This window comes from Dendropsophus ebraccatus, chromosome 5 (assembly GCF_027789765.1).
Source record: "Dendropsophus ebraccatus isolate aDenEbr1 chromosome 5, aDenEbr1.pat, whole genome shotgun sequence".
NCBI lineage: Eukaryota > Metazoa > Chordata > Amphibia > Anura > Hylidae > Dendropsophus > Dendropsophus ebraccatus.
Window position 1 is genome coordinate 131157710 of NC_091458.1, and position 27804 is coordinate 131185513.

General features: G+C 42.6%; 1 protein-coding gene across 1 annotated transcript in view; it reads left to right on the forward strand.

The window, feature by feature from the left end:
• LUZP1 (leucine zipper protein 1) overlaps positions 1–27804 on the forward strand; it is a 59862-nt gene that overhangs the window by 19585 nt on the left and 12473 nt on the right. Inside the window, exon 2 of the mRNA XM_069971290.1 lies at positions 20586–20649. The gene's annotated coding sequence lies outside the window, so the exon portion shown is untranslated. The remainder of the gene's footprint in view (positions 1–20585; positions 20650–27804) is intronic.

Genomic DNA, 27804 nt, shown 5'->3' on the forward strand with positions numbered 1-27804 from the left:
GACCAAAAAGACCCCTTCATGGCGGCAGTATACCTTAAAGCAGGATAATGCTCCCTTTCTCTGGGGTGTATTTGCTTTTTTAGGTACATTGTAATATCTATTTTCCCGTCCTTTAATGAGTTAAGTTCTGAGAAGCCAATGCAGACAGTCTTGTTTTAACATGTTGTGTTCAAGTATTTCTACCTGCGACTTGTGCACAAGTAATTATTCCGAATATTTAAGGGAGTGTTACATGTCCCAACACAGATTGTTCTGTTAGTTGAAAGTAATCTGGTAAGTTGCATCACAAAGCGTATATTTAATTAAACTAATGATTTTTGGCATCTTAAAGTTGATTTTAATAACTGCTGTTTTAGGTTTTAAAAATATTTTTTAAAACTTTGTATGAATATGACAGGAACTAGGATTCTGTGAAACTCTGACAGCACAGACGGTAAAGCCCTGTCATGGAGAGGGGAAAGTGTTTGAATATTCACTGTAATGACATGGCCACGCAGCTACCTTGTCCGTGTTTTACGGAATGTGGGAATAAGCCCTTAAAGAAAACCTTTCATTAAAGGAGATTTCCATCTGGTCTTGTCAACCCCTAAACATAGGATTTAAAAGAAAGTTTTAGCAAAACTTTCCAGCGCCCTTAAAGGGAACCTGTCACCTCGGGACAGAGACTGTCCGCCCCTGATACTTACCTACTCCTGGCGCTTCCGCCGCAGAGAGTTTTATATTACTCTGGTGCCAAACAAGTGTTAGAAGTACAGAATAAAACTTGCCTTGGAAATATTGTTTGAATTCTGAATTTAAGATGAGAGCTGGATAAGAACTGTGGTACCACCGTGTGTGTATAAATATGTTCTGGCAACATTGAGTGGAAGGTCCTCGATGTAATGAAGTGAGGCTTGTTACGTTGAGTTGGGCAGTTTCACTCGCATGCGTTTTAAGGCTATGTTCACACTGCGTAAAACTACGGCCGTAGTTCTCGCCGCAGAACTACGATCGTAGTTTTGCGGTGTGTAACAAAGCCTTATGTTGAATGGGATCCCGTCCAGAGCGTACACACATTATCGTATGCGCTCCGGCCAGGAGCCCATGCGGCGCCGGAACAAAACTGACAGGTCAGTTTTCTGCGGCCGGAATTCAGGGAATTCCGGCCGCAGAAAGCCCTGTCAGTTCACACAGTGAAGCGAGCGCCTCCGGCCGCTCGCTTCACTGTGTGCTATGGGAAGCTCTGATGCGGGCGCGCTGACGCGCCCACATCAGAGCTCCGCGGCCGGAAAGATCACCCGGACGGTACTTAAGGCCCTATTCCACCAACAGATCTGACGACAGATTATCTGCCAAAGATTTGAAGCCAAACCCAGGAACAGACTATAAACAGAGAACAGGTTATAAAGAAAAGACTGGATTTCTCCTCTTTTCAAATCCACTCCTCGGTTTGGCTTCAAATCTTTGGCAGATAATCTGTCGTCAGATCTGTTGGTGTAATAGGGCCTTTAAGTATCGGCCGAGATGATCCGACCAGAGGCCGGCCGTTCCGTGACCCGGCCGGGGTCACGGAACGGCCGGTCTCATACAGCGTGTGAACATAGCCTAAGAGAAGACGTATTTAATAAATTATATTGTTTCTGGTTTTTGTAAGACAGAATTGAAGGTATCTTGATCTGTAGGGCTATATAGATAGATATAATTTTATTTATTTATTTGCTTTTTAAGTAAAATTACTGTTTGTTTTCCATTAACAAAAAAAGTAAAATATGTAGCTTGTAGCAGAGCATAGACCAAATCTGCGTGTTTAATTACTTCTTGTAGAACTGGAGGCTTCTAGTTCAGGCATCAATGGTTCCATGGGTGTTTCTTGTCTGGACTTTGACTAGACTTCTAATGCTTTTTATTATTGTTTTATATAGAGCAATTCAGATCTAGTCATTGTTTTGCTTTGGTAACACCACTATTCTCTCTGCAGTCTCGAGCAGATTGTTACTCATCTGTCCAGAGGTGTAAAAGTAGAGAAAGCATGTTACTTTCGATAATGACAGAGCATTCATACACCACAACAAACACCTTTTTAATTCTGTTACTCATGTATAAAAATACACTACAATGACTTTTACTTTTAACCCCTTAGTGACCGTCGATATGGCTTTCTATGGTGGTCACTACTAAGCTTTATTTATGGGTAGTTTAACCTGTTTTAGGCCGCTGTCAAGTCACAATAGTGGCATGTAACAGGCTCTGGTGGGGTGAGCACCCATCCTCACCTGAACGGAAGTCCTGCAGCAAAGACCCATCTTCTGATCGGGTCCATGGCAATCCCGTAGGCCTTTTGAAGGCCACACCATGCCCACAGCGATGGACAGAGTTAGTGACTGTCTGGAAGGGGTCTAAGGGTCCTATTCCACGGGCCGAGGAGGGCCCGATCAACGATGTAAATGAGCGGTGATCTGCTAGATCGCCGCTCGTTTACTGGGCCTATTCCTCGGCCCGATGATCGTTGAGCGAGGGCTGCAGGGACATCGTTACCAATGTCCTTGTAGCATCATACTTTACCTGTCCAGGCTCCTTCTCTGCATGGTCTTCATCCCCGGGTCCCGCACGCTCTATCTTCAGAATGGCGGTCCCGGACTGTGATTGGCTGAGCGCTCCGTCAGCTGACGGCCATTCTGAAGATACAGCCCGCGGGACTCGGGGATGAAGACAGCGTGGAGAAGAAGCCTGGACAGATGATGTATGATGCTGCTTGTCAAATTGTCGGTCGCCCGCCGCACACCGCTATTCAACCGTAGCGATGCGTGGTGGGGGAACGATGATTTTAGGTCTGGCCCTAAATGAACAATCAGCCGATGATACGATCATCGGCTGATCGTTCTCTCTATTTCACTGAACGATAATCGGCCGAATGGGGCCGATCCGGCCGATTATCGTTACTGTGGAATAGGGCCCTAACTCATGATTCTTCATTTGGAAGCTGTAAATGTAATAATGTTGCATGTTTTCGTGACACCAGATCACAGCTGTAATCCTCTTTACTTTCTATGATGTTTGCACTTTACATTAGACAGATTTTTTTGTGATTTGAGCCTTCAGGGAGAGAAGAACTCGAAGTTTATGTAAAGTGAGGAAGACTTTCCTCCTAATATTACCAGATTTATTTCAGCATTCCATATTATGTTCTAGTGTATTGGCTTAACGTATTTGTACCCGGTTTTGTATTATGGATGTGTGAATGACCCTTACCCGAGACTGCAGTGGTGTTCAGTAGAGATGAGGGCGACTCGATCGTGCATCTATAGCGTTCTGTATTACTCCTGTTTTTTTTTTGTGACTTCGTGGGCTAGATTAGCTGTTGCATTGATGCGCTCTTGCAGTAACTTTTGCAAAGTGAGCCACTCCTAGAAAAACATACTACTATTCAAGGGATGATAATCCATGCTTTTAGAGCAGAGTGGTGGTCTGTAGCCTTGATAACCTAGAGTTGTCAACAATGAAAGGGAAAGAGCGGAATATCAGGAGGAGGCACATTTGCTAAATGAATGTGTAATTGCAAAAATATTAAACTTGACAAGCCCTACAAGTATAACTTCGGTATATTCGTTGAGATGGAATTCCCCTTGAAGTGGATTATGTTAGGTTATCACCTCTGATTATTTATACTTTCTCAAAAATATTCATTGTAAGCAGGGAATGGGGGTAACATAATAAAGAACCTATACTTATTGGTCCCGGTGCCCTCACATAATTACTGGTCCTGGTAACTTATCGCACCTGAAAACTATCAATTCATTCCATACATGTCATTAACTTTTCTGTCTCCTTTCTCCCAGTTCTGACCCTGCTGCTATGTGCTGAAAACACAGAAAACTGTGTCTGAGCTGCTCTCTCCCTCTTCCCCCTCCTCCCCCTCTTCCCCCTCCTCCCCCTCCTCCCTTCTGAGACAGTTATGTAAACAGTATCCCTGGCCACTGTCTCTGCACTGTGTAAAGTGGGGAGGGTTAATCTAAGGTCAGGTTACTTCTGACCTGTGATTAATCCTCCCGGCCTTACAAAATGGAGAAACGGATGGCCAGGGACACAGTTTACATAAGCCGTCTCAGAAGGGAGGGGGAGGAGGGTGAGACAGAATGAACAGATAGCACACAGTTTTCTGTTTGTTTAGCAGAAAGCTGCAGCTAAGAACTGGGGGAAGTAAACAGAAAAGGTAACACCATGTATGGAATGAATTGTTAATCTCCAGGACGAAGAATGATCGTCATGTATTTTACCTTAGTGGAATACCCTTTTTAAAGTTCATACTCAAATGAGGAGCATTTTAAGGCAAAAATGTCACTCCTTTAGATTCACACTCCTGTCCGCTAGAAATTGCAAATGCCACTGTTTATGAACCAAAACCAGAGGTGTATCCAACCAGAAAGAGAAGTACACGTCCTCACTTTATATTTTCCTCCACATTTGAATCCACTTTTGGTTTTGACACAATTTCTAAAAAAAACTGTGTGTGTGAATCCAGCCTCAAGCAGTTTCTAGAGACGCAGAGCAGTAGTTCGTGTAAGGTAGCATAGCTTATGTTCTCAGAGAAGCATTGGAGCCCGGTGTAAAAGGGGCGGTGTTCGGAAAAGTATTTGGCAGCAGTTTACGGGTTACAGTTAACATGTGGCTTTAATGTTAACATTGTGGTAGGAAAATCTTAGACTTATCTAGAACATATCAAGAATAGGGTTATTTACATAGTTCCACATTTTTATCCCTTTACCAGCTATTTCCCTCGACTGTCAAGACCATCTTTTGCCTTTGATCTTTATCCGTCTGAAGACATTAAACATTACTCAGGCAATATATATAAAAAGGGTTGTGTTTAGAGATGAGCGAACCTTGAGCATGCTCGAGTCCATCCGAACCCGAACTTTTGGCATTTGATTAGCGGTGGCTGCTGAATTTTGATAAAGCCCTAAGGCTATGTGGAAAACATGGATATAGTCACTGGCTGTATCCATGTTTTCCAGACAACCTTAGAGCTTTATCCAAGTTCAGCAGCCCCAGCTAATCAAGTGCCGAATGATCGGGTTCGGATGGACTCGAACCTGAACCCGGTTCGCTCATCTCTAGTTGTGTTTTTTTCTTTTCTGTGTTTTTTTTTTTTTTTTTTTTTTTTAAATTGGATGGTAGTCTAGCTTTAGGGTTCACAATTTCAGGAAATAATCATTGTCTATATTATAAACCTCACCATCTTCTTGGAATGGAAAGTATACTTTGTTTGCCTTACATGTGCATTTCCATTTCCCTACAGGATTTCAACCGTAAGGAAAAATGTATTACACTTTAATGCTGTTGTGGCTTTGTATATGTTTGTCAGGATGGCTGAGCCATCATTGGCGGAGTGCAATTTCAGTAAAGAATGAAATTAGGCAACTTAAGGACCTTTTACGTGGGTCAATATCGGCCAGGAACATTGCTAGAAACATTCCTTTGACCAACAATCAGCCCGTGTAATAGTGAGATCGAGGACCAGGAAACCGCCTGATCGTGTCTTTGAGGCAGGCTTCAAAAGGTATAGTTATTGGCCGCACTGTGTCATGTGTAAACTGTGGATGTGCGTCCTATAACGATAAAGGCAAACTTACAGCACGGATATGCATAACAGTATGCATACTTACCCATCACGCTGCCTGTGATCCGGCTTTCCAGACCTCCGGTTGCTGCTGTATCTCGATGCCCCGCCTTCTCCAGAAGGATTTAACAGCTGGGACCTGGAGATACAGGACTGGAGAGCCGAAGAGCAAAATGCTGGATCACCAGCACTGCAGAAGGGGTAAGTATGTACTGCCTGTGACAGTACTGATATCTGTGCAGTTAGTTTTCATGGCTGTATGAATGATGCAAGGCTGCTTCGTGCAGCGTGGCTGCTTGATTGTCATGCCGTGTAAAGAAACTGCAAACCATTTTGCCAACTGGTGCCCGATTTGCCGCAGCCCATGGCCAGCAGGATTTATAATGTGAAAGGACTTTAACAATAAGAGAGTAGGTTAATAACATGGTACAGAGCCGAGAGAGAATACACTTAGGCCTTATTCACATGTTAAGTGATTTTCAAGGGCCTAGGATGAAGTCCGCTATCTATTCCTTGATCTGTAAAAAAAAAAAAACAATAAAAATCCATGGTTGCATCATTGTTAGTGTTTTGCACGGATCTGCTTAAAACTTTTTAAACTACACTGATTACATTACATGTTTTTTATGGTTTACATGGATGTACACGGATCTCATAGACTTGCATAGGGGAATCAGTGCCGTGCTCTCGTCTGAGTTACGACGTCGTGATTTTTTTTTTTTGTTTTTTTCACACAACAGATTGTGAATCCGTAAAAAAATGGAATGTGTGAAAAGCCCCAAAAGAAACCAATGGGCTAAAAAATTGTCTGTGATCACGGACTTCACAGAATGCGTGAATAAGGCCTAAAGGCTCTCAGCGCTCGTTTGCTCCTCGTTCCCCGCTCACTGCCGCCTTTTTCAAGCGCCAGCAGCGAGCGGGTGAGTTCGGGGAGAGCTGCGGAGGGGTTGCCCGGGTGATCGCTAGATCATCTGGGCAGCTCATAGCATACAGCAGCGTGTGCTACCGACGCTCCTACTACAACGATCAGCCGACATGAAAGATGTCTGATGATCGTTGCCTTCTATTCCATGGGACGATTATCGGCTGTAACGGCCGATATCTGATTAATACGGCCAATAATCGTTCCGTGGAATAGGGCCTTTAGTGTCGTCACCTGCTGGTTCATTCTAGGACATGTCAAAAGTTTAATATGCCTATCCGTGCAGTCAGTCTCTTTAATCAAACAGCAGGTTACAAGCATCTAACCTTCTGTTATGTTCCCTTAGTGCACCAGCCGATGAGAATATTTTACTTAACTTCATTGAATATGAAGTTAATCTGTATAACGTTTTGGCAACAGTTAGATTGAAACAAATGTATTTTTCTCTGGAGTACCCCTTTAAAGGAGAAGTCCGGCGAAAATATTTATTAAAGTATTGTATTGCCCCCAAACATTATACAAATCCCCAATATACACTTATTACGGCAAATGCTTACAAAGTGCTTTTTTCCCTGTACTTACTACTGCATCAAGGCTTCACTTCCTGGATAAAATGGTGATGTCACGACCCGACTCCCAGAGCTGTGCGAGCTGTGGTTGCTGGAGAGGATGATGGCAGAGGGATGCTCAGTGTCCCTCCAGTGCCCTGTGTCCCTCAGTGTCCCCCTGCCATCATCCTCTCCAGCAGCCACAGCTCGCACAGCTCTGGGAGTCGGGTTGTGACATCACCATTTTATCCAGGAAGTGAAGCCTTGATGCAGTAGTAAGTGCAGGAAAAAAAAGCACTTTGTAAGCATTTCCCGTAATAAGTGTATATTGGGGATTTGTATAGTGTTTGGGGGCAATACAATACTTTAATAAAAATTTTCGCTGGACTTCTCCTTTAAGGATATCCAAGTTCTCTGAGGAAATGGTTGTTTAACAGCCAGCCTTTTTATACAGTGCCTACAGGTAGTATTCAACCCCCTGCAGATTTAGCAGGTTTGATAAGTTGCAAATAAGTTAGAGCCTTCAAACAAGAGCAGGATTTATTAACAGATGCATAAATATTACAAACAAAAAAGTTATGTTGCTCAGTTAAATTATAATAAATTTAAACATAAAAGTGTGGGTCAATTATTATTCAACCCCTAGGTTTAATATTTTGTGGGAAAAACCCTTGTTTGCAATTACAGCTAATAATCGTCTTTTATAAGACCTGATCAGGCCGGCACAGGTCTCTGGAGTTATCTTGGCCCACTCCTCCATGCAGATCTTCTCCAAGTTATCTAGGTTCTTTGGGTGTCTCATGTGGACTTTAATCTTGAGCTCCTTCCACAAGTTGTCAATTGGGTTAAGGTCAGGAGACTGACTAGGCCACTGCAACACCTTGATTTTTTTTCCCTCTTGAACCAGGCCTTGGTTTTCTTGGCTGTGTGCTTTGGATCGTTGTCTTGTTGGAAGATTAAATGACGATCCATCTCAAGATCCTTGATGGAGGAGCGGAGGGTCTTGGACAAAATCTCCAGGTAGGCCGTGCTATCCATCTTCCCATGGATGCGGACCAGATGGCCAGGCCCCTTGGCTGAGAAGCAGCCCCACAGCATGATGCTGCCACCACCATGCTTGACTGTAGGGATGGTATTCTTTGGGTCATATGCAGTGCCATCCAGTCGCTAAACGTGTCACGTGTGTGGTTGGCACCAAAGATCTCGATCTTGGTCTCATCAGACCAGAGAACCTTGAACCAGTCTGTCTCAGTGTCCTCCAAGTGATCCTAAGCAAACTGTAGATGAGCCTTGACATGACGCTTTGAAAGTAAAGGTACCTTACGGGCTCGTCTGGAACGGAGACCATTGCGGTGGAGTACGTTACTTATGGTGTTGACTGAAACCAATGTCCCCACTGCCATGAGATCTTCCCAGAGCTCCTTCCTTGTTGTCCTTGGGTCAGCCTTGACTCTTCGGACAAGCCTGGCCTCGGCACGGGAGGAAACTTTTAAAGGCTGTCCAGGCCGTGGAAGGCTAACAGTAGTTCCATAAGCCTTCCACTTCCGGATGATGCTCCCAACAGTGGAGACAGGTAGGCCCAACTCCTTGGAAAGGGTTTTGTACCCCTTGCCAGCCTTGTGACCCTCCACGATCTTGTCTCTGATGGCCTTGGAATGCTCCTTTGTCTTTCCCATGTTGACCATGTATGAGTGCTGTTCACAAGTTTGGGGAGGGTCTTAAATAGTCAGAAAACGCGGGAAAAACAGATAATTAATCCAAACATGTGAAGCTCATTGTTCTTTGTGCCTGAACTACTTCTTAATACTTTAGGGGAACCAAACTGAATTCTGGTGGTTTGAGGGGGTTGAATAATAATTGACCCTCTGAATAAACTTTTCTCAATTTTAAAAAACAATAAACAAAGAAATAACATTCTTTTTTGCTGCAGAGCATTTCACACTTCCAGGCTGATCTACAGTCACAATGCCAAGTTAATTCCGAATGTGTAAACCTGCTAAATATGCAGGGGGTTGAATACTACTTGTAGGCACTGTAGACTATTGGGTGTAGTGATTCCCCTGTAAAGATGGCAGTTTTATTAGGACCTCCGTGTAGTTGGAATACATATGAAATCTTGGCTAGAGATCGTCCTAATTGCTAAAATATTTAACATCCACTCAGGCCATGCTATAGTTTCCATTGACAAAGATTCCTTCTGGCTGTAAGGTGTAGACTTGACACCTGATACAAGGATGTGTCCCGTCTGCACATACACATGGGCTTCCACTGTTTGCTTTTCTCAGTTATGTTAGCGTCTGTTTGCTGTTAACGTCTGCTTGTGCTGCCACATCACTCTTCAAGGTCTTTGCGCCCATGTTTACTAAACAGACTCTGTGGATCTGTATGGGGCTGCCGTCACCTATTCACCTCCCACCGGTGACTCTTCTTTTACTGGGCTAAAAATAGACGAGACTAAATGATTCATTATAGGTAAGAGAAGCCGATTCCAAAGGCTGAGAACTTTCCTTAACTTTTATGAGTAGTAGACACTTCCAGTATTTACATGGGTCTTGATATATAATGCATCTTTAGGGCTAACCTACTTTGAATTAAAAAAAAAAAAAAAAAAAAAATTAAAAAACTTTTATAGAATTTTATTTTATAAAAAAAAAATATCAGGAATCCCTAAAGCATGCATGTAGGTTGATGAACACTTATATCTCACATCAGGACTATGATTAGTACAATTAACATTATATTTTATGTATATAATGTAAATGTGGTTGACTACTCATTAGAACTAGGACCTCTGGCATTGTGTAGGCAGTGCATAAGGTAGGTAGCTGTACACCTTTCACCATACAGAACATGTTTGGGAAAATTGGGAGAGTGGGTAAGTCTCTGCTAGAAAGCGATGGAAGTTATCTCCCTAAACATCTCCCAACATCATCAAAAGTGTGTGTGTGTTTCTCTATCCTCATAACTAATTTCCACTTCAAGTATGATTAGCTGTATTTCCCCATGGTTAATATATCTCACTTCACTGCATTTCAGTGATGTACTAAGTTCTTACCAAGACATCTAAAGGGTGCCATAGAGTACCTGTCACTAGAGATGAGCGCAACTAGAGCATGCTTGACTTCCATCATTCAGCATTTAGATACCTGTGGTTGAAGAAGTTGGATGCAGCCCTAGGGAATCTGGAAAAGTATACCGAACTATTGCAGCCGAGCATGCCCGCATTGCGCTTATCTCTACCTGTCACCAAGAACTTAAGAGCAGATCATATAAGTCCTGTGAGTTGCAAGGTCAGCCTCCTGCTCGGTCTCATTGATATCCTGTGCATTTAAAGTCCACACCTTGAATTCTGTCATGTTCCTCAACCATTTTATAAAATGTAGCAGGATGCATGTTCCTTCTAAAAGACACCGCTGCCATTAGGGAAGACTACTGTCATGGTTGTACTTGGTCTTCAACACATACCAGCTATCTAAACACTGGTAAAGTAACATCCATATGAATGCCGGTGTCCATGCTCATTGCGCCGAGCATCGGCAATTGCCCCATCATACTACCTCCCCCACCATGCCGCCTTCCCTCTGTACATCCTAGTGCCATCTCCTGTCCAGGTAAACAACACACATAGCCATCCATCTGATGTGAAAGAGAGTCTCATTCCTATGACCAGACCGCCTTTTTCCATTGTTCCATGGTCCAATTCTGATGCTCTTTTGTTAATTTGTTTATTGTAGGTGGTGGGCAAGGTTAGCTTGGCTATTCTGACCATTCTGTGCCTACACTGAAACGTACGCAGTAATCTGTGATGCGTTCTCTTTTCTAATGCTGATCGCAGTCAGCAGTAATAAAAGGTATAAGGCAACAGACTAACCTTTGCTCCTTACACTTGTCACTGTGCCTTAAAGGGTTTATCCAACATGGCCACTTTGTTCCAGAGACAACACGACTCTTGTCTCCAGTTCAGGTGTGGTTTGCTATCAGGCTCCATTCACTTCAATGGAACGGAGTTGCAATACCACACCCAAACCAGAGTCATGCTCTATGGAAGAAAGTGGCCATGTTTTTCTTTTATGCAAAATAACCTCTTTAAGGCGTTTATCAACCTTTCACCAGTTAATCACTTGTCTTTTCTTGGACCACTTTTGCTAGGTAATAACCACTACGTATAGTTAACACCCCACAAGACCAGCCATTTTGGAGAATCCCTGTTAAATGGCCGCCAACCTACTTGAACTTTGGCTCATAGACTTGATCATGTCATCGCTATTTTGCAGGGACACTTGGCTCAGCTGTTTACTATACCAGCCTCGTCTCTGTGTAATTTACTTGTGAAACCTCAACACTAATATTTCCTAGTCCTATTGACTTACTGCAGGCATTAATAGCGGATAAGTCGCTCATTATATGATTCAGCTCTCATCCCGCCTCATTTACCTTCATCCCGCTTGCTAATGTATGTCCTCCCCGGCATTCCTTATTGTCAGGATTGGCTCCTAACCATATTTGTACTGTCATGCCATATTGAATTTGTGTAATAGAAGCGCATTTTTTTTTTTTTAATTTTTTTTTTTCCCCTGTAGAAATATATGAAATGAAGATCTACACTTAAGCTCCAAAACACAAAGAGGTCTGGACTTTGTCTGGCTCCGTCTGAATATTCACTTTGTTTTCATTTAGATAAACTGTTCTATTTCGGTCTGTGAAAAAGGAAATGTCTTGATTTGGTCGCAGACTTTTGGAGGGTAGAAGTAGATTTGCAGTCCTTGTTCTCCACAGCAGTAAATTGCAATCATTTTATGTGTCGGCCTAAAAGTAAGGAAACGGCTATCTAACTTTTTAGTATTGTTGACGATGTGGCTACAAATGTGTTACAGAAAGGCTGGCCCTTGTGTTGTCGCACCATTTGCAGCACATCCTATTGTCTGCTGAGTCACTGCCCACCCCCACCTTCTGTCTGTCTAAAGATTAGCCTGTAACGCTGTCGTATAGGAAGGTTTTCTGCGGGGTCCAAGTACACCAGTTGATAATGTGTCGGTTATGGCCATACCATAAACCTGTTCAGATAAAATAATGGAACTATGTTCACCACCTGGTCTTACTTCCTGGTGCCAGACAGAGCGCAGCTCTAGTTTCTGTTAACATTTAATTTTCTTCTGTCTACAATACAATGCCCGGTCTACCACAATAAACTGTTTTTTTTTTGTTTTTTTGTAGTACATGCAAAAATGATTTGATATGACACGGTCAGAATATTTAGTTGAAATTCTTGGTATCAGCTGCTATATAGTGGGGGGGGGGGAGGAATCATCTTAAAGCGACTCTGTACCCACAATCTGACCCCCCCCAAACCACTTGTACTTTCGGACAGCTGCTGTTAATCCAAGATCTGTCCTGTTGTTCGTTCGGCAGGTGATGCAGTTATTGTCCTAAAAAATTACTTTTAAACTTGAAGCCTGTGCCAAACGGGAGTATCTGTGCCCTAACTTTGCACCGCCCCTCCTCCCCACCCTTTTCATCATTAGGAATGCCATTGAAACATTTTCTCCATGCTGAACATTGCGCAGGAGGTCCTTAACGATCCAGCCCATGTGTCGGGCTGCCACAGCTGACGAATAGGAGACAATCTGCCTGGGGCATTCCTAATGATGAAGAGGGTGGGGAGGAGGGGTGGTGCAAAGTTAGGGCACAGATACTCCCGTTTAGCACGGGGCTTCAAGTTTAAAAGTATTTTTAGGACAATAACTGCATCACCTGCCGAACGGACCCCAGGACAGAACTTGGAGTAAAAGCAGCTATACGAAGGTACGAGTGGTTTGGGGGGTCAGATTGTGGGTACAGAGGCGCTTTAAAGGGAATGTACCACTGGTATTTCGCATTGTTTTTCACATGAATAGGCCGGCGCCAATCTAATAGTGAGCACCAGCCAGGCATGAAGCACTGGGGCAGGCTCGCCAGCCCCCCAGTGTCACTATCTCAAACCCTTCCCCCATGACGCGGCTCCATTATAATCAATGGAGCTGCATCAAAGAGGGGGCCCTGTGCTTCTTGCGGCCTGGTTCTTGCGAATAAACCAGCGCTGTCGTTATATCGTTAATCGTTCTGTGTAATTGCAGGCAACAATCTAAAAATCGTTTGTATGTCGTTGATCATTGATTTACATCTAAACCTAAAATCATTGCTAATCGTTCACTGTAATTCCACATTCGTTCACTCAAGTTCCGCGTTTGTTCACTAATCGTTTAGTATAATTGCATATTGTTCATTCATTGCTGGGATCAGATGGAGTAAACTATCATAGTAACGAACGCAGTAACGATCGTAACTAACGACCATCGTTCTGTGTAATATGATGAACAGTTTCAGGTTAACGATACACAATCTTGTTTGCGATCGTTTATCGTTAATCGTTAAAAATCGCTCTGTGTAATAGGACCTTTAGTGCATCAAGCTGAAAATGGGGCTAGTAATTCACTGCTAAGAGGGTGGACTGCTATAAAATGGAAATGGTAAAGGAATGCAAAGGTTAAAGCAAGGCAATCCAGTCATCCACATGCCGTCTAAAGATCAGGTCACTTGTCATGCATTTGTTTTGAGAAGAGCAGGTGAGAATCCTACTTTCATTACATCATCCTTGGGTATACGGGAGGCGCCAATAGAGCCATGCTGTAAGCAAGGTGTGAAGCAATGACTACATTCCCCATTATACTGTGACGCACTGTTTTCCAATGAAACTGTTACATTAAAACCATACACAGTTCCTTGTTTTTCACTTCATGTCTGTGCAAACAATGAGCTGAGTCTTTGGGAGTGGCCACACTTCCTCTGGCCCCATTGCCTGTACAGCTGATGTCTACGTCGTAAGACACTGCTTTTACATATGAGCTTGCTTTGAGTGACTGGCCTGTGTCCTGATATAGGGTCTTCAGAACTGTGTAACGTTTATGTGGTGTTGGTGGTTGTTTGTTTTTCTTTCTCTTTTTCAGTGGACAGGGTTTGTTAGAAGCTGTTCTAACTGGAGACCTTTTTAGGCCCTGTTCCCACTGAGCAAAACTAGCGGAACATGTTCATTTTTCAGCGCGGACAGAGCAGGAGCGCACGCCTCCCATAGACTCCCATTATGAGCGGGAGGCTAACTGCATTCCGCCGCGGAATTCCGCTAGTTTTGCTCAGTGGGAACGGGGCCTTACTGTGGTGCATGTGGCACAATGTGCTCGCTCAACCAGGTGCCAAATCCAATAATATGCATAAAGCTAATGTCCCTGTTCTAACATCAGATACATACTTCCCCATCACTCTTTACTCTTTGGATTTATATTTAATTCTTCAGTACTGCTAGATTCTTTACTTTACATGTGTTTTTATATAGCTTTCTCCTGTTTTTTTAATTTATTTTGATCACTGAATCACACTTATCTGCTGAAGAAGGGCCCTATTAGATGGAGTGATAATTTGCCGATTCGTGTAATAAAGACAGGCAATCATCTGCTGATTGTTTTGTCCTTTTATGGTGCGTTCACACCTACAGGATCTGCAGCTGATTTTCTGCAGCAGGTTTCATTTAAATAACTGAACACAGCATCAAATCTGCTGCAGATCTGCTGCAGATCCTGTAGGTGTGAACGCACCCTTAATATGTTTAAAGATCATCAGTCACCGGCTGCACATCACTACGTGTAATAGCGATGCTCAGTCGTCAGCTGAACAATGTGTAAAGTAAAATAATAAACTTTATACTTCCCTTTCCACACTCCCCAGTGTCGTCCTACTTCTTTCCACTGGCACGTCTGAAGCCATCTGTGCAGCCACTGACCGCTCATCCAGTCAGTGGCCATGGTACTGTCCCATCTCGGCTAGGCATTGACTTGTCACTTTAGACACTGCTTTAGCAGTGTAGTGAGTGGAGAGAAGCTAGAAGGAAACCTGTGAGTGTGGAGAGGTAAAATACACACTTTATTCTCTACTATATACAGCAATGGCTGCATGAACATCGCTAACTATGTCTGTGCAGACTTTACTTCACGATCATTGAATTGCCTAATAAGCTCGGTAAGCAGCCCTAAATTGTGGAGTCGGGCAGACCCTGAAGGTCTTACAGAAACCTTGGGTTGTTCTGACATCAGCTCTCCTCGGCAGAATCGCTGATCCACCAATGTGTTATGCGAAGGCCATTTAAAGGAGAAGCCCGGCAAAATTTTTTATTGAAGTATTGTGTTGTTCCTTAAAAGTTATACAAATCCCCCAATATACACTTATTACAGGAAATGCTTATAAAGTGCTTTTTTCCCTGCACTTACTACTGCATCAAGGCTTCACTTCCTAGATAAACTGGTGATGTCACGACCCGACTCCCAGAGCTGTGCAGGCTGTGGCTGCTGGAGAGGATGATGGCAGAGATGACAGATGCTCAGTGTCCCTCCAGTGCCCTGTGTCCCTCAGTGTCCCCCTGCCATTATCCTCTCCAGTAGCCACAGCCCGCACAGCTCCGGGAGCCGGGTTGTGACGTCACCATTTTATCCAGGAAGTGAAGCCTTGATGCAGTAGTAAGTGCAGAGAAAAAAGCACTTTATAAGCATTTCCCGTAATGTGTATATTGGGGATTTGTATAACTTTTGGGGTGCAATACAATACTTTAATACAAGTTTTCACCAGACTTCTCTTTTAAATTGAGCTATTGGTTTTTACAGCCGCATCTAAATGGCCAAATAGCCAGCGCAGGTAATTGCTACATTTTGTGATCTGACGCACAAAAACACATTTGAGGAAAGGTGCAATGTTTGGTCTTGGATTCTTCTGTAGTTTGAGTGTTCTTTTACTGCCTGATTTTGTAATTTTCTGCTGTTCTTGACCCATTTTTCTACATTTCTTGCCTGGCCAGCTTTGTAAGTGTTAATATAATGTATGTAGTTCTTTAAAAGGAAATTAATCACTTCTAGAACAAAGCTTAGTAGTTGGAAAAATATGCAGACAAATCGTTCTGACCAGACCTCGAAACTTCCTGTACTGCCAAGTCTCCTCTTAGAAGATATTGAAATGGCTTAACAAATGGACAAAAAAGGAATTGGTGAAAACTTGTGAATCATGAATGCTATATATGTCACGAGATCTATTTGGAGGTGCGGGAGATTTCTGCTACGTCCTTTTATGTATATGCAGTATATATTTCACAAATTTCTGAGATGATGATGTGTTACATGAAATTGAACTATAACTGCAATTGCATCACACAAGGTGATATAAGGTAGAAGGGACTGGAGGACCTATTGAAAAGACCATGCAAGGATTTTAAAGCTTACTCATCGAGGCAAAACCATGTGTGGCATCCAAGGTGTGTCTGAAATGTATGTGCTATTGTGACCGTTCTCCTAGATGGCCGTGGAGTTAATGATTTTTATCAAAGCAAATGTACCACCATTATATCGCGGTTTTTTTTATTTATATATATATATATATATATATATATATATATATATATATATATATATATATATATAATAATTATATGAATAGACCGTAATTGGGTTGCCGGAGCCGTGGACTTTTTTTTTTGAACCACCATATGGTGCTGGTCTATTACCAAGCACCAAGGTGGACATGAAGCACTGGAGACAGGCTGGCCGGACCCCAGTGTGACAAATCCCTCTTCCCTCTGTGACGCGGCTCCTTAAAGGACAACTCCGGCGGGACCCCCCCCAAAAAAAAAAAACAGACACACACAGACACCATACTCACCATCCCTCCGGTGACGATCGCCACTCCATTCGCCCGCCGTCCGCCTCACCGTCACCTGCGTCCGCCGTCCAGCGATGTCTCTTGCTTCCGGGTCCATGAGAGAGAAAAGGCTGCCAGTGCGTTTGCGCACTGGCAGCCTTTTCATTGGCTGGAGCGCATCACATGGCTTCCAGCAAGCTCAGCCAATCAGGGCTGAGCAAGCTGGAAGCCATGTGATGCGCTCCAGCCAATGAAAAGGCTGCTGGTGCGCATGTGCACCAGCAGCCTTTTCTCTCCCATTCACTCTCAATGAAGAGGAAGAAGACCCGGACCGCCCCCCAGCTCTGACGTCACCCGACACCAGAGAAGAAGACCGTGACGACCGTAATAGGTAATGTATACATTCTTTAACTTCCGGGGTGGGGTTCGGGGGTCGGAAAGTAGGGAAAGGGGGCCAGACCGGGTATTTAACCACATTACAAAGTTATATAACTTTGTAATGTGTGTTAAATAAGCCAAAAAAAATTTGTCGCCGGAGTTGTCCTTTAATAAAGCTGCGTCACACAGGAGCCGGCCGGCCCGCCTCCAGTGCTTCGTGCTCAGTAATAGACTGGTGGTGGTCTATTCATATAAAAAAAAAATCGATGTAACGGGAGTAAATTCTCTTTAAGGGTGCGTTCACACCTACAGGATCTGCAGCAGATTTGATGGTGTGTTCAGTTATTTAAATTAAATCTGCTGGGATGTGCTGCAGATCCGCAGCAGAAAATCCGCTGCGGATCCGGTAAGTGTGAACGTACCCTAATATAGATGAACGTTCTACGTTTTATTCTATATATGATTTATTCTATAAATGACATTAAAATGCAATTAGGACTAATACAGTATCTCATTCATTTAACCTTTTTATTTTCTCAAGTATAAATTACTTTAAATCCCACCACATCCACTTATCAATTCCGTAGGGCTCTTCCTACCATTGCCCCCCCCCCCCCCAACCTTCTTACAGCAAGATACAAGGGTGGGCCAGGCAGGTGAAAGGTGTTTTTTTTTTTTTTTCCTGGGCACAGCGCAACTCTACCATATTTTTTTCTTATACCGTGGATACCTACAGCTTGCTTTGCCCTTTAAACGGCGGAGATGCAGCTGTTTTTGCACTGCAGATTCTCCAGTCCGGCTCCAAGTTTTTCAGCACCCGTCCTATAGGACGACACCCGGCGTGTAATACTACATCTGACTTTTGAGAAGGGTTTTCCTGGGTTAAAAAGCAGTAAGTAATTAATAAATTACCGGCATCTCAGTCGTCTCTTGCACTTTTTCGTCGGAGGTGCGGGGCCATCAGGTCACTTTTTATTCAGAATACAGTAGTTTATAGCATGATCTAATATACCGCTGTAACAAGGCAAACCATTTTGAAAATTCTTTTGTCAATCTTTTTAAACAAGCAGCAGTCTGTCCTACAGCCATCCCCGACCTCTGTCGCTTTTATTGTAGCTAACAGTACACACCTGAGGTGCTGAGCGAAATTCTTACTTTGCATGTATGAAATTGTAGTCCAAGTGAAGAAAGGCCCATCCCCTCTCTAGGCCATTTCCTTCTAGCATGCACTGACTGGAAACGGGGATGTGATATCTTTTTGTGACTCACACTTTATATATGAACTGCTTCCACAACTCCACCCTCTTATTCAATGAAACAACTAATTGTGTCACAAAAAGTTATGAAATCTGGGAGTAAAGCAAATGACATAGTAGTTAGTAGGTACAAAATAAGACACTGCTTGCCTGGTATGACCTAATAAATCGGGGCTAATGTACTGACACAGTGCTATTACTTTTCCTAGACACAAGTGTCACCAGAAAGGCATAGTGAAAATGGAGAGTTCTTAGTATTTGATACTGAAAAGGATGATGACAAAATGTGAACCTTCAAGTCTATTAGGCCATGGTGTAGAATGTCAGTTTACACTGTTATCGACAAGCAATTTTTTTATTTTTGCATTTTTTTTTTTCCTTCTCCATGTTTCTAAAAGGACATAGCACAATAACCTTTTTATCTATAAACCCATGTGAGGTTTTATTTTTTGGAACACCAATTGTACTTTGTAATGACACTTAATTTTTGTTTTTGTTTTGTTCTTTCAGATTTTTTGGGGGGCAGTTCAGATCTAAAAAAGTACCTCGAAGGAAGCCCCAACACAAGTCCCTCCCACCAATTGGTCTGCTTAACCCCCTCCAGCCGCTGCAGTGTAAACTAACGTTGTTGCAGCCTATGCCTGAGGCTGCAGCGACGTTATTTACGATACAGGATGACACAGGCACACGAACTGTGCCTGTGTCATCCGCCGCAGCTTTTTAGGGCTCGCAGCATTTATAGGGCTTCGGAGAGAGAGAATTCTCCCTCTGCAGAGGGAGAATTCTCGGTCTGGTAACCATTGTGGCTCTGCAATGTGATTGCAGAGCCTCGATGGTAGCCTCAGGCTTCCGACATCCTGGATACGGAGGCCAGCGGGGAAGGGGAGGGAGGTAAGGCCGGCATGCGGCTGCGAGGTCTCCCCCCCCCCCCCCCCCCCCTCTTCCCTGCCACTGTTACAAGCTTCTAACAGCGGAAGGGACAGAGAAGAGGGGGCAGAGCAAGGGACTTCAGCTGAAGTCCTAAAATGACCTAGGCAATCAATGACCCATGGTCTTGAAAGGGTTCATTTGCTATTTAGTTTTTTTGACACAAGTGTAAACCCAGCCTAATTTACTTGCAAAGACTAGATTTTCATACAAAATAAAGTAGCAAAGTAAGATGCATTGTACGCCTTTTACAGTATATAATTAATTACTTTTCCTGACTATGTAATTGTTATCAATAAATGAAACCTGTCAATTTTCAAGCAGTACGTATAAACCAGTAAGTTTGTGCTGGTTTGGACATTGACTGTGACGTTTGATTGAATTGAACCAGAATAAAAATGACGTTAAGCATGAACTTTTATATTCATCATATAAGTATGTATTTTATTTTCCACCCCTTTTCTGTCCAAATGGTGCATTTGGACCAGTTTGGACTGGTCCCATTAGAAAATGTTTTTTTTTTTTTTCTTTTCTGATCAGTGTTTATTGAAAAATGAAACCAGTATAACATGCCATTGTACAAACCTCAACAAGAAAGCATTAGAGACCCAATCTGATCCAGCAATTTGTGCCACATGAAGGAAAATGGCACATTGGACCCTGTACTGACCAATATGTTCTGGCAAATTGTGCGGTGCTAGTAAAAGTAGCTGTGCCTGTTCTAGAGTTTTAGTTGTTTTTTTCCATACTGCACAATCTGCATCCAGTTGTGGAGAAATGTCATGTGTACGTGCTGACAAATATCAACACCATATGTGACCTCCTTATTTCCACCGCACTTCCTACACAGAGTAATGATTGCGAAAGGAAGGTCTCTTAAGCTGGCCATACTGTAGAAATTTGGGATGTTTTTTTTTGGTGTTCACTACTTTTAAACATTAACAGATCAATTGGGTTTTTTAAAAAAAACCTCCAGATGGATAGATTTGGGCGAGGGGGGGGGGGGAGGTTGGAATATGTGCTTCGTCAATCGTCATTCTTATGTAGCTGACTGAGCTGTAGTGTGACTTGTTAAATTGCAAAGTCTTTCTCTATAGTTTTAGTTCTGAGTATTTTACCTGCTTATACTTCATGTGTCGTGTGCCTGTTAGTACTTTTGTCTACATGGGTGTCACCGCCTTGTGCTGTATGTTTGACCTGTGCTCCAATACTCTTTTCAGATTGATATATGTTTAATTTATCTTTTGCAGATAGAGATACAGAAACTGACGATCACTGGCCCTGCTCACAACTGGAATGTGTAACGCTTGACAGGTATTTCCCTTTAGGTGTTATGTGTTTATAATTGCTAACCAGCTTTTATAGTATACAGCTATGGCTAGGTTCGCATGGCCTTTTTGGCCCCATGCAGGGCTATACGTTGGGATTCTATAAAAAAGATGCTAAAGTTAGCCCAGTGTGTAGACAATGGCCCCGTTGATTTAAATGGTCAGGATGTAGTCGTTTTGAGACTGTTCTGTCCATTTCCTGGACGAATACTTTTTATTTTATTGTGTGTGTGTGTGTGTGTGTGTGTGTGTGTGTGTGTGTGTGTGTGTGTGTGTGTGTGTGTGTGTGTGTAGGCCTTAAAAGTAAAGTCTTCCTCACTTGAGAAAAAGTCTATGGGCATAACACTAGATTCAGCTTTGCAGGGGTCCTTAAAGGGGTATTCTTTTAAAAAATCTATTTTAATATGTTGCTGCCCATGGCAAGAACATAACAAACAGTATTCTTACTTTTCTGCGCTCCCCCAGTTTTCTCCTGCAGCATCTTCAGGTCCTGGCCAAGATGAGTCCACTTCCGAGACGGACTCTGAGAGTGACAGCCCGCTCAGGCAATCGCTGGCCCCGCCGCTGTCCTGCCGGAGAACATCCGGGAAGTGCAGAAAGATAAGAATATGCTTTTTTGTTATACTTGCCATGGGTAGCAAGATATCAAAATTTATTTTAGAACAGGTTACTCCTATCTGTGTTGATAAAGAGGGCGCTGGTTTACCAAGGTAACAATTCTGGATATTTAACCCCTTAGCGACCCATGACGTATCTGATACGTCATGGTGCCGCTCGGGGTGTTCAGAGTGGGGTCCCGCCGGGACCCCGCTCTGAACGGTGCTGATCCCGGCTGACACGTGCAGCCGGGCAGTGCCTCTATTAGCCGGCGCGGGTCCCGTTGCCGCGCCGGCTAATTAAGCCTCTAAGTGCAGCTGTCAAACCTGACAGCTGCACTTAGAGGCTTAGGTAAACACATCCCTGGTGTCTAGTGGGACGGATCTCCCCCCCGCTCTTCCGTTCTTCCGTTCTTCTTTCGCTCTTCCGTTCTTCTGCCCGTGCCGGGCCTCAGCGTCGGAATGACGCTGATCCCGGCTCGGCAATAGATTGCTATGGCCTGCAGCAGGGGGGCTTCTAGTTACAGTAAAAAAGTGTTTTTATTAATAAAAAATCCCCTCCCCTAATAAAAGTCCAAATCACCCCCCTTTTCCCATTTTATAAATATAAATTAATAAATAAATAAACATATTTAGTATCGCCGCGTGCGTAATCGCCCGAACTATTAATTAATCACATTCCTGATCTCGCACGGTAAACGGCGTCAGCGCAAAAAAATTCGAAAGTGCAAAATTGCGCATTTTTGGTCGCATCAAATCCAGAAAAAATGTAATAAAAAAGATCAAAAAGTCGTATATGCGCAATCAAGGTACCGATAGAAAGAACACATCATGGCGCAAAAACTGACACCTCACACAGCCCCATAGACCAAAGGATAAAAGCGCTATAAGCCTGGGAATGGAGCGATTTTAAGGAACGTATATTTGTTAACAATGGTTTGAATTTTTTACAGGCCATCCGATACAATATAAGTTATACATGTTATATATCATAGTAATCGTAACGACTTAAGGAACATGCATAACAAGTCAGTTTTACCATAGGACGGACAGCGTAAATGCAAAACTCCCCGAAATCAAAACAAATTGGGTTTTTTTTCAATTTGACAGCGCAAATGATTTTTTTCCGGTTTCGCAGCATATGTTATGGAAAAATAATGCCTGTCATTGCAAAGTACAATTGGTTTTGCAAAAAATAAGCGCTCATATACGTCTCTAGGTGAAAAAATGCAAGCGCTATGGACTTTTAAACTTAAAATGGAATAAGCAAAAGCGCAAAAACGAAAATAGGCTTTGACCTTAAGGGGTTAAAATTTTCTCTTAAAGGCGTAAAGTGGACACCAGCGAGATAACAGAGATGCACACTAGGGCTTGACCATTATGGCCTAAATTGAAAAAAAAAAAATTTTTTTATGTATAATTTTACGCTTAAAGGGGATGTCACCTACATTTCATTTTACTGATTAGAGTCAGGTACTAAAAGTTATTTTATTTAAATCTGTTTCTATTTTCTGACATTTCTTTTTTTTACTTTTTGTACATTATGGGGGCTGCCAGCTTGCCTAAGCTGTTTTTAACAGCATTTAGTGACATGCTTTACAGCAAGCCTCATAGATGACAATAGGCGACAATAGAGTCTGTCCCCTTGAAATGACTGTAAAACATTACACATTACTAAGCGTACTCTGTGACTCTTGTGCTCCACAGAAAGCTTCTGTTTTGTATTGATGCTATCTACTTACTGGTGTCACATGTCTCTGCTGTAAAGTGATCTGTGCAGCATTGCAGCCTCCTCTTATCACCCCAGACAGAACAGGTTGTCTCAGCTTAGTTTTATGCCCAGTGTTGAGAAAGACTTAATCCACATGCAGCGTGCAGTGTTAACAGAGGCATAGATGTGCTGCCAATGTTTTGCTTTTTTCTGTTGTATGTGGGGGCCATGGCTACCTTCTGTTGTCTTGCACTCCACCCATGTCTCTTGGGTGGTATTGATAAAGATTTGGCTCCTATCTGCCCAGTTGTAGGCTTATTTAGCCCAGAAGAGGCCATTGCTAGTGTGAAAATGCTAGAGTAGGACCATGTCTCTTAGGACACCTTTATGTGGTGACATGGTACACTTTGTTTGATCAATAGTTTGCCAAGATCCTCATTTTTTTTAAATATCTATAGAGCAGGTTTTTATTTTGTGTACACTGGGGGAGTATGTACGGTAAACACTGTAGGTTGCTGTTGCACTTTCTGTTTTATTGTATGTCTCTCTGACATGTCAAATGGTTTTTGAAATGACAATTTTTATTAGGGGTGTGTTTTTTTTTTTTGTTTTTTTTTAATACTCAGGGGACTTTTATAACCAGTCATTTAATTGCCTATTGAATTCAGTGTACTAAATAATAGTTTTTTTTGTGTAATCTGCTACTTCAGCTGACTGTATAAGCAGATCTGTCATGGCAGCCACTGATGCTTTCAGAAGATTTCAGGCTGCTGATCCAACCCTATACCACCAATACAATGCCGCTGTCAGTTTTGAGGTCATGCCTCTTCCCCACCTTGCCGCTCACCCCTGCCTGCCCATCAGGGTAGCAGGACGAAAAAAACAGCACCTTTTCTCTGACGTCCGCCAGGGGCATGTTAGAACAGAAAAATAAAAGGTGTTTTTCTCTAAAAAAATTAAATGCCGTCTGCACTTTTTGCCATTCATCACTGCTAAGCAGCATGCTGACTTTTAGTATTTCAAACGTTTGCGTAGGAAGGGAAATGCTGGCAGTTGTTTGACTGGTTATTAAAAACAGGTTGGACTTCATGAATTCAATATGTGATACAAATCACTAATATGTGAAATAATTATTATTGTGTTGTTGAGGAGTAAACATGGCTGCCAAGTCCTGCTGCCCTCCTGATTGCTACTGTTAAAGTACTGCTGATACAGGTAATAAGGATTACATGCTTAAAGGAGAAGTCCAGCGAAAATATTTATTAAAAGTATTGGTATTGTATTGCCCCCCAAAAGTTATACAAATCCCCAATATACACTTATTACGGGAATTGTTATAAAATGCTTTTTTTCCCCTGCACTTACTACTGCATCAAGGCTTCACTTCCTGGATAAAATGGTGATGTCACAACCCGACTCCCAGAGCTGTGCGGGCTGTGGCTGCTGGAGAGCATGATGGCAGGGGGGGACACTGAGGGACACAGGGCACTGGAGGGACACTGAGCATCCCTCTGCCATCATCCTCTCCAGCAGCCACAGCCCGCACAGCTCTGGGAGTCAGGTCGTGACATCACCATATTATGCAGGAAGTGACATCACCATTTTATCTAGGAAGTGAAGCCTTGATGCAGTAGTAAGTGCAGGGAAAAAAAGCACTTTATAAGCATTTCCCATAATAAGTGTATATTGGTAATTTTGTATAACTTTTGAGGGGGCAATACAATACTTTAATAAAAAATTTCGCTGGACTTTAACTCCTTACAGTGGGAAACTCCGTACACAAATATAAACGTACAACCTTATAATATTTGTGATGTCCCATATAAATGCCCCCAGTATATGCAGTGCCCTGTACTGAGTATTGGTGAAGTCCTGTATGTGGTTGCTGCAGGTTAAATGACATTTGCAGATTGTTAATATAAAACCCGCAGAAATATTGGCCGTATTTTCCCATCCAGATTGTAGGGATGGAAATGCTGTGCTATGTAATTAGAAACATTATTTTTTTTTCTATAAATTAGTACCAGCTTAGGGAAATTGTGCTAAATTTAGATTACATCTGTCTTGCCTCTTCCCATCAAGAACTGTTAACACTGTATTATATAACCACGCTTTACATTTTCTTTTTAGTTGTTTCTTTGCAAGATGTATAGTGGTCTAGTCATTGTGTGTTTCAAGAAAGAAAGAGTCCTCTGTAGGAAAGGCAATTTTGCTATATTTAGTTGGAAAAGAAACTCAAAATAAGAATTAAATATTTTTTTTTTCTACAGTGTTTCCCCGAAAACAAGCCGCCCCCCCCCCCCAAAAAAAAATAAAAAAAATAAATAAAATAAGACACCCCAACTACCTTACCCTCTAGCCTAAAGTAAGGCATCCCCCCCAAAAATAAGGCACCCCTACTCTAAATTCAGGGCCCCCCCCGAAAGTTTTGCCACCCAGGACTTGCCTAATCCCCTTGTGGACCTTCACAGCTGGCACCACAGGCATATACTGGTCCTTGGCCTCCACGTCCTCTGCACATCCCGCATGTTCCACTGCATGCCTGACACACGTCCTGTCGGCACGTCCTGCTGCTGATGTGCTCTTAGTCCTAGGGTAAGTATTGCGGGGAGCATGTCTTATTTTTCTCCCCCTCACCGGGGGGAAAGAAATCAGACATCCCCCAAAAATAAGACACAGGGCCTGTTTTTGAGGGTAAAAAATATAAGGCACTGTCTTTCGGGGAAACACAGTAGTTATATTTACAGTTTTGTTAGGTTTTTTTTTATGGAGAAAAAAAAACCCAATTTTTATGCTTACTCAAATACACTGTGCAGACATAAGAAATGGGGCTCTGCATCTACATTGTTTTATAGCATACCCTGAGGAGAAGCAGCAGCATGAAGAACATTATTGTGCAGTAGAATCAAGTCGTAAATCATGGGTCTCCAAGTGGCGGCTCTCCAGCTGTTGCAAAACCACAATTCCCATCGTGCCCGGACAGCTAAAGCTTTTGATTTGGCTGTCCAGGCATGATGGGAAATGTAGTATTGCAACAGCTGGAGGGCTGCAGTTTGGAGACCCAATGCCGTAAATCAACACTGTGAAGTGTAAAATTTTTTTAACCCCCTTCACGACAGAACCCTTTGATGCACGGATGTCCGGGTCAAATTAATGCAATGTTCCTCCTTGCCTTCTAAGAGCCATAGCGCTTTTATTTTTCCACCTACAGGCCTGGTAGAGGTTTTATTTTTTGTGACATGATCTCTAGTTTTTATTAATATCATATTGGTGTAACAGAAAAATTAAGATTGCCGTGCGGGAACAATAATGTTATATTTCAGTAGATCAGACAATCCCGCATGCTACCATATGTAAGATGTTTGTTTATTTTTTAAATATTTTTATAATCGGCAAGGGGGTATTTTAAACTTTTATTGGAAAGGGTTTTTTTTTTATCCTTTTATTACACTTTTTTTCACTGTAAAACATGCAATCAATAGATTTCATATACTGATCTATGCTATGCCATAGCATAGATCAGTGTTATCGGTGATCTATGTATAAGAGCCTGCCTGAAAGCAGACTCTATTCATAGATTGCCGATCCGACAGGACGGAGGAGAGCGACTTACCCCTGCCCGTCGGCACAAGTAATCATCACCCCCCCCCCCCCCCCCAGCATGGCTGCAGGGGTCCCGATCACTCGGTGACAAAAGCTTGTTCTGTCACTGAGTACCCTAAACGCCGCGATCGCTATAGATCGTGATGTGTGAGGGACCCCTCTTACTGCAGCGGTCCCACACACATCAGTAAGCCCCTCAGTCAGGAACGTTTATATATACGGGGTATGTGCAGTAGGAACGTATATATAAAGGTTACTGATGGGAAGGGGTTAAAAAATATGACACAGCCCCTCCCCCAATAAGTTTAAATCGCCCTTTTTACAATTTTACAATTAAAACATGTAAAAATAAATACTTAAACAAACATATTATATATCGTCTCATACAAAATTGTCCGATCTATTAAGTTATAACAGTAGTGTTCCTGTATGGTGAATGGCCTAAACGAAAAGAGGGGAAAAAAGCGCCAAGATTGCAGATTTTTTTGGTCACATTACATTTTTCTGGTGCTAGAGTTTATGCCACTATCAGGCCTGTAGGTGGTTAAAATCAAAGCACTATGGCTGTTAGAAGGCGAGGAGAAAAAAAATAGCGAAAACGCAAAAATGAAAGTTTGCTCTGTCCTTAGAGAGTTCATAATGAATTGAATGGGAATGTACCCCTAACCTTATCAAGAAAAGGACATAGCCTCAATAATGCTAAAATCTGGTGACTGAGCTGACCACAGTAGATACTTATTAGGAACTTGTCATCTTTTTTTTATTTTTTTTTATCCTGCTTGACCTATGAAGGAGCTTCAAGGGGTCACTCCAGTGACTGGTAGTTCAGGTGGCATAAAATTGCTGAAAGGTTCCCTTTAATTTGTCATGATCAGAGATCTATTTCGCCAAGCAGTGTGGATAGGAGCATTGTTATCCTGGAAGATTTGATCACCATAGGATGTATATTGCTATAAAGTGACCTGTACAGACCCTGTACACTGACTGGTAACACCACTAGTTAGATGGCATCAGTATAACACCATAACTATTGCCTGTGAAATTACCTCTTCAAAGCTTATAGAGTATGCTCAGTAATGTTTCACATTCATTTCAAAGGGATGGACTCTTGTTTATTGTTGTCTATGTCCATGAGGCCTGCTGTAAAGCATATCACTAAATGCTGTTAAGAAGTTTTTTTTTTCTGTTTTCATTACCTTTCTCGTTATTTTTGCTACTGTAATGTATAAGC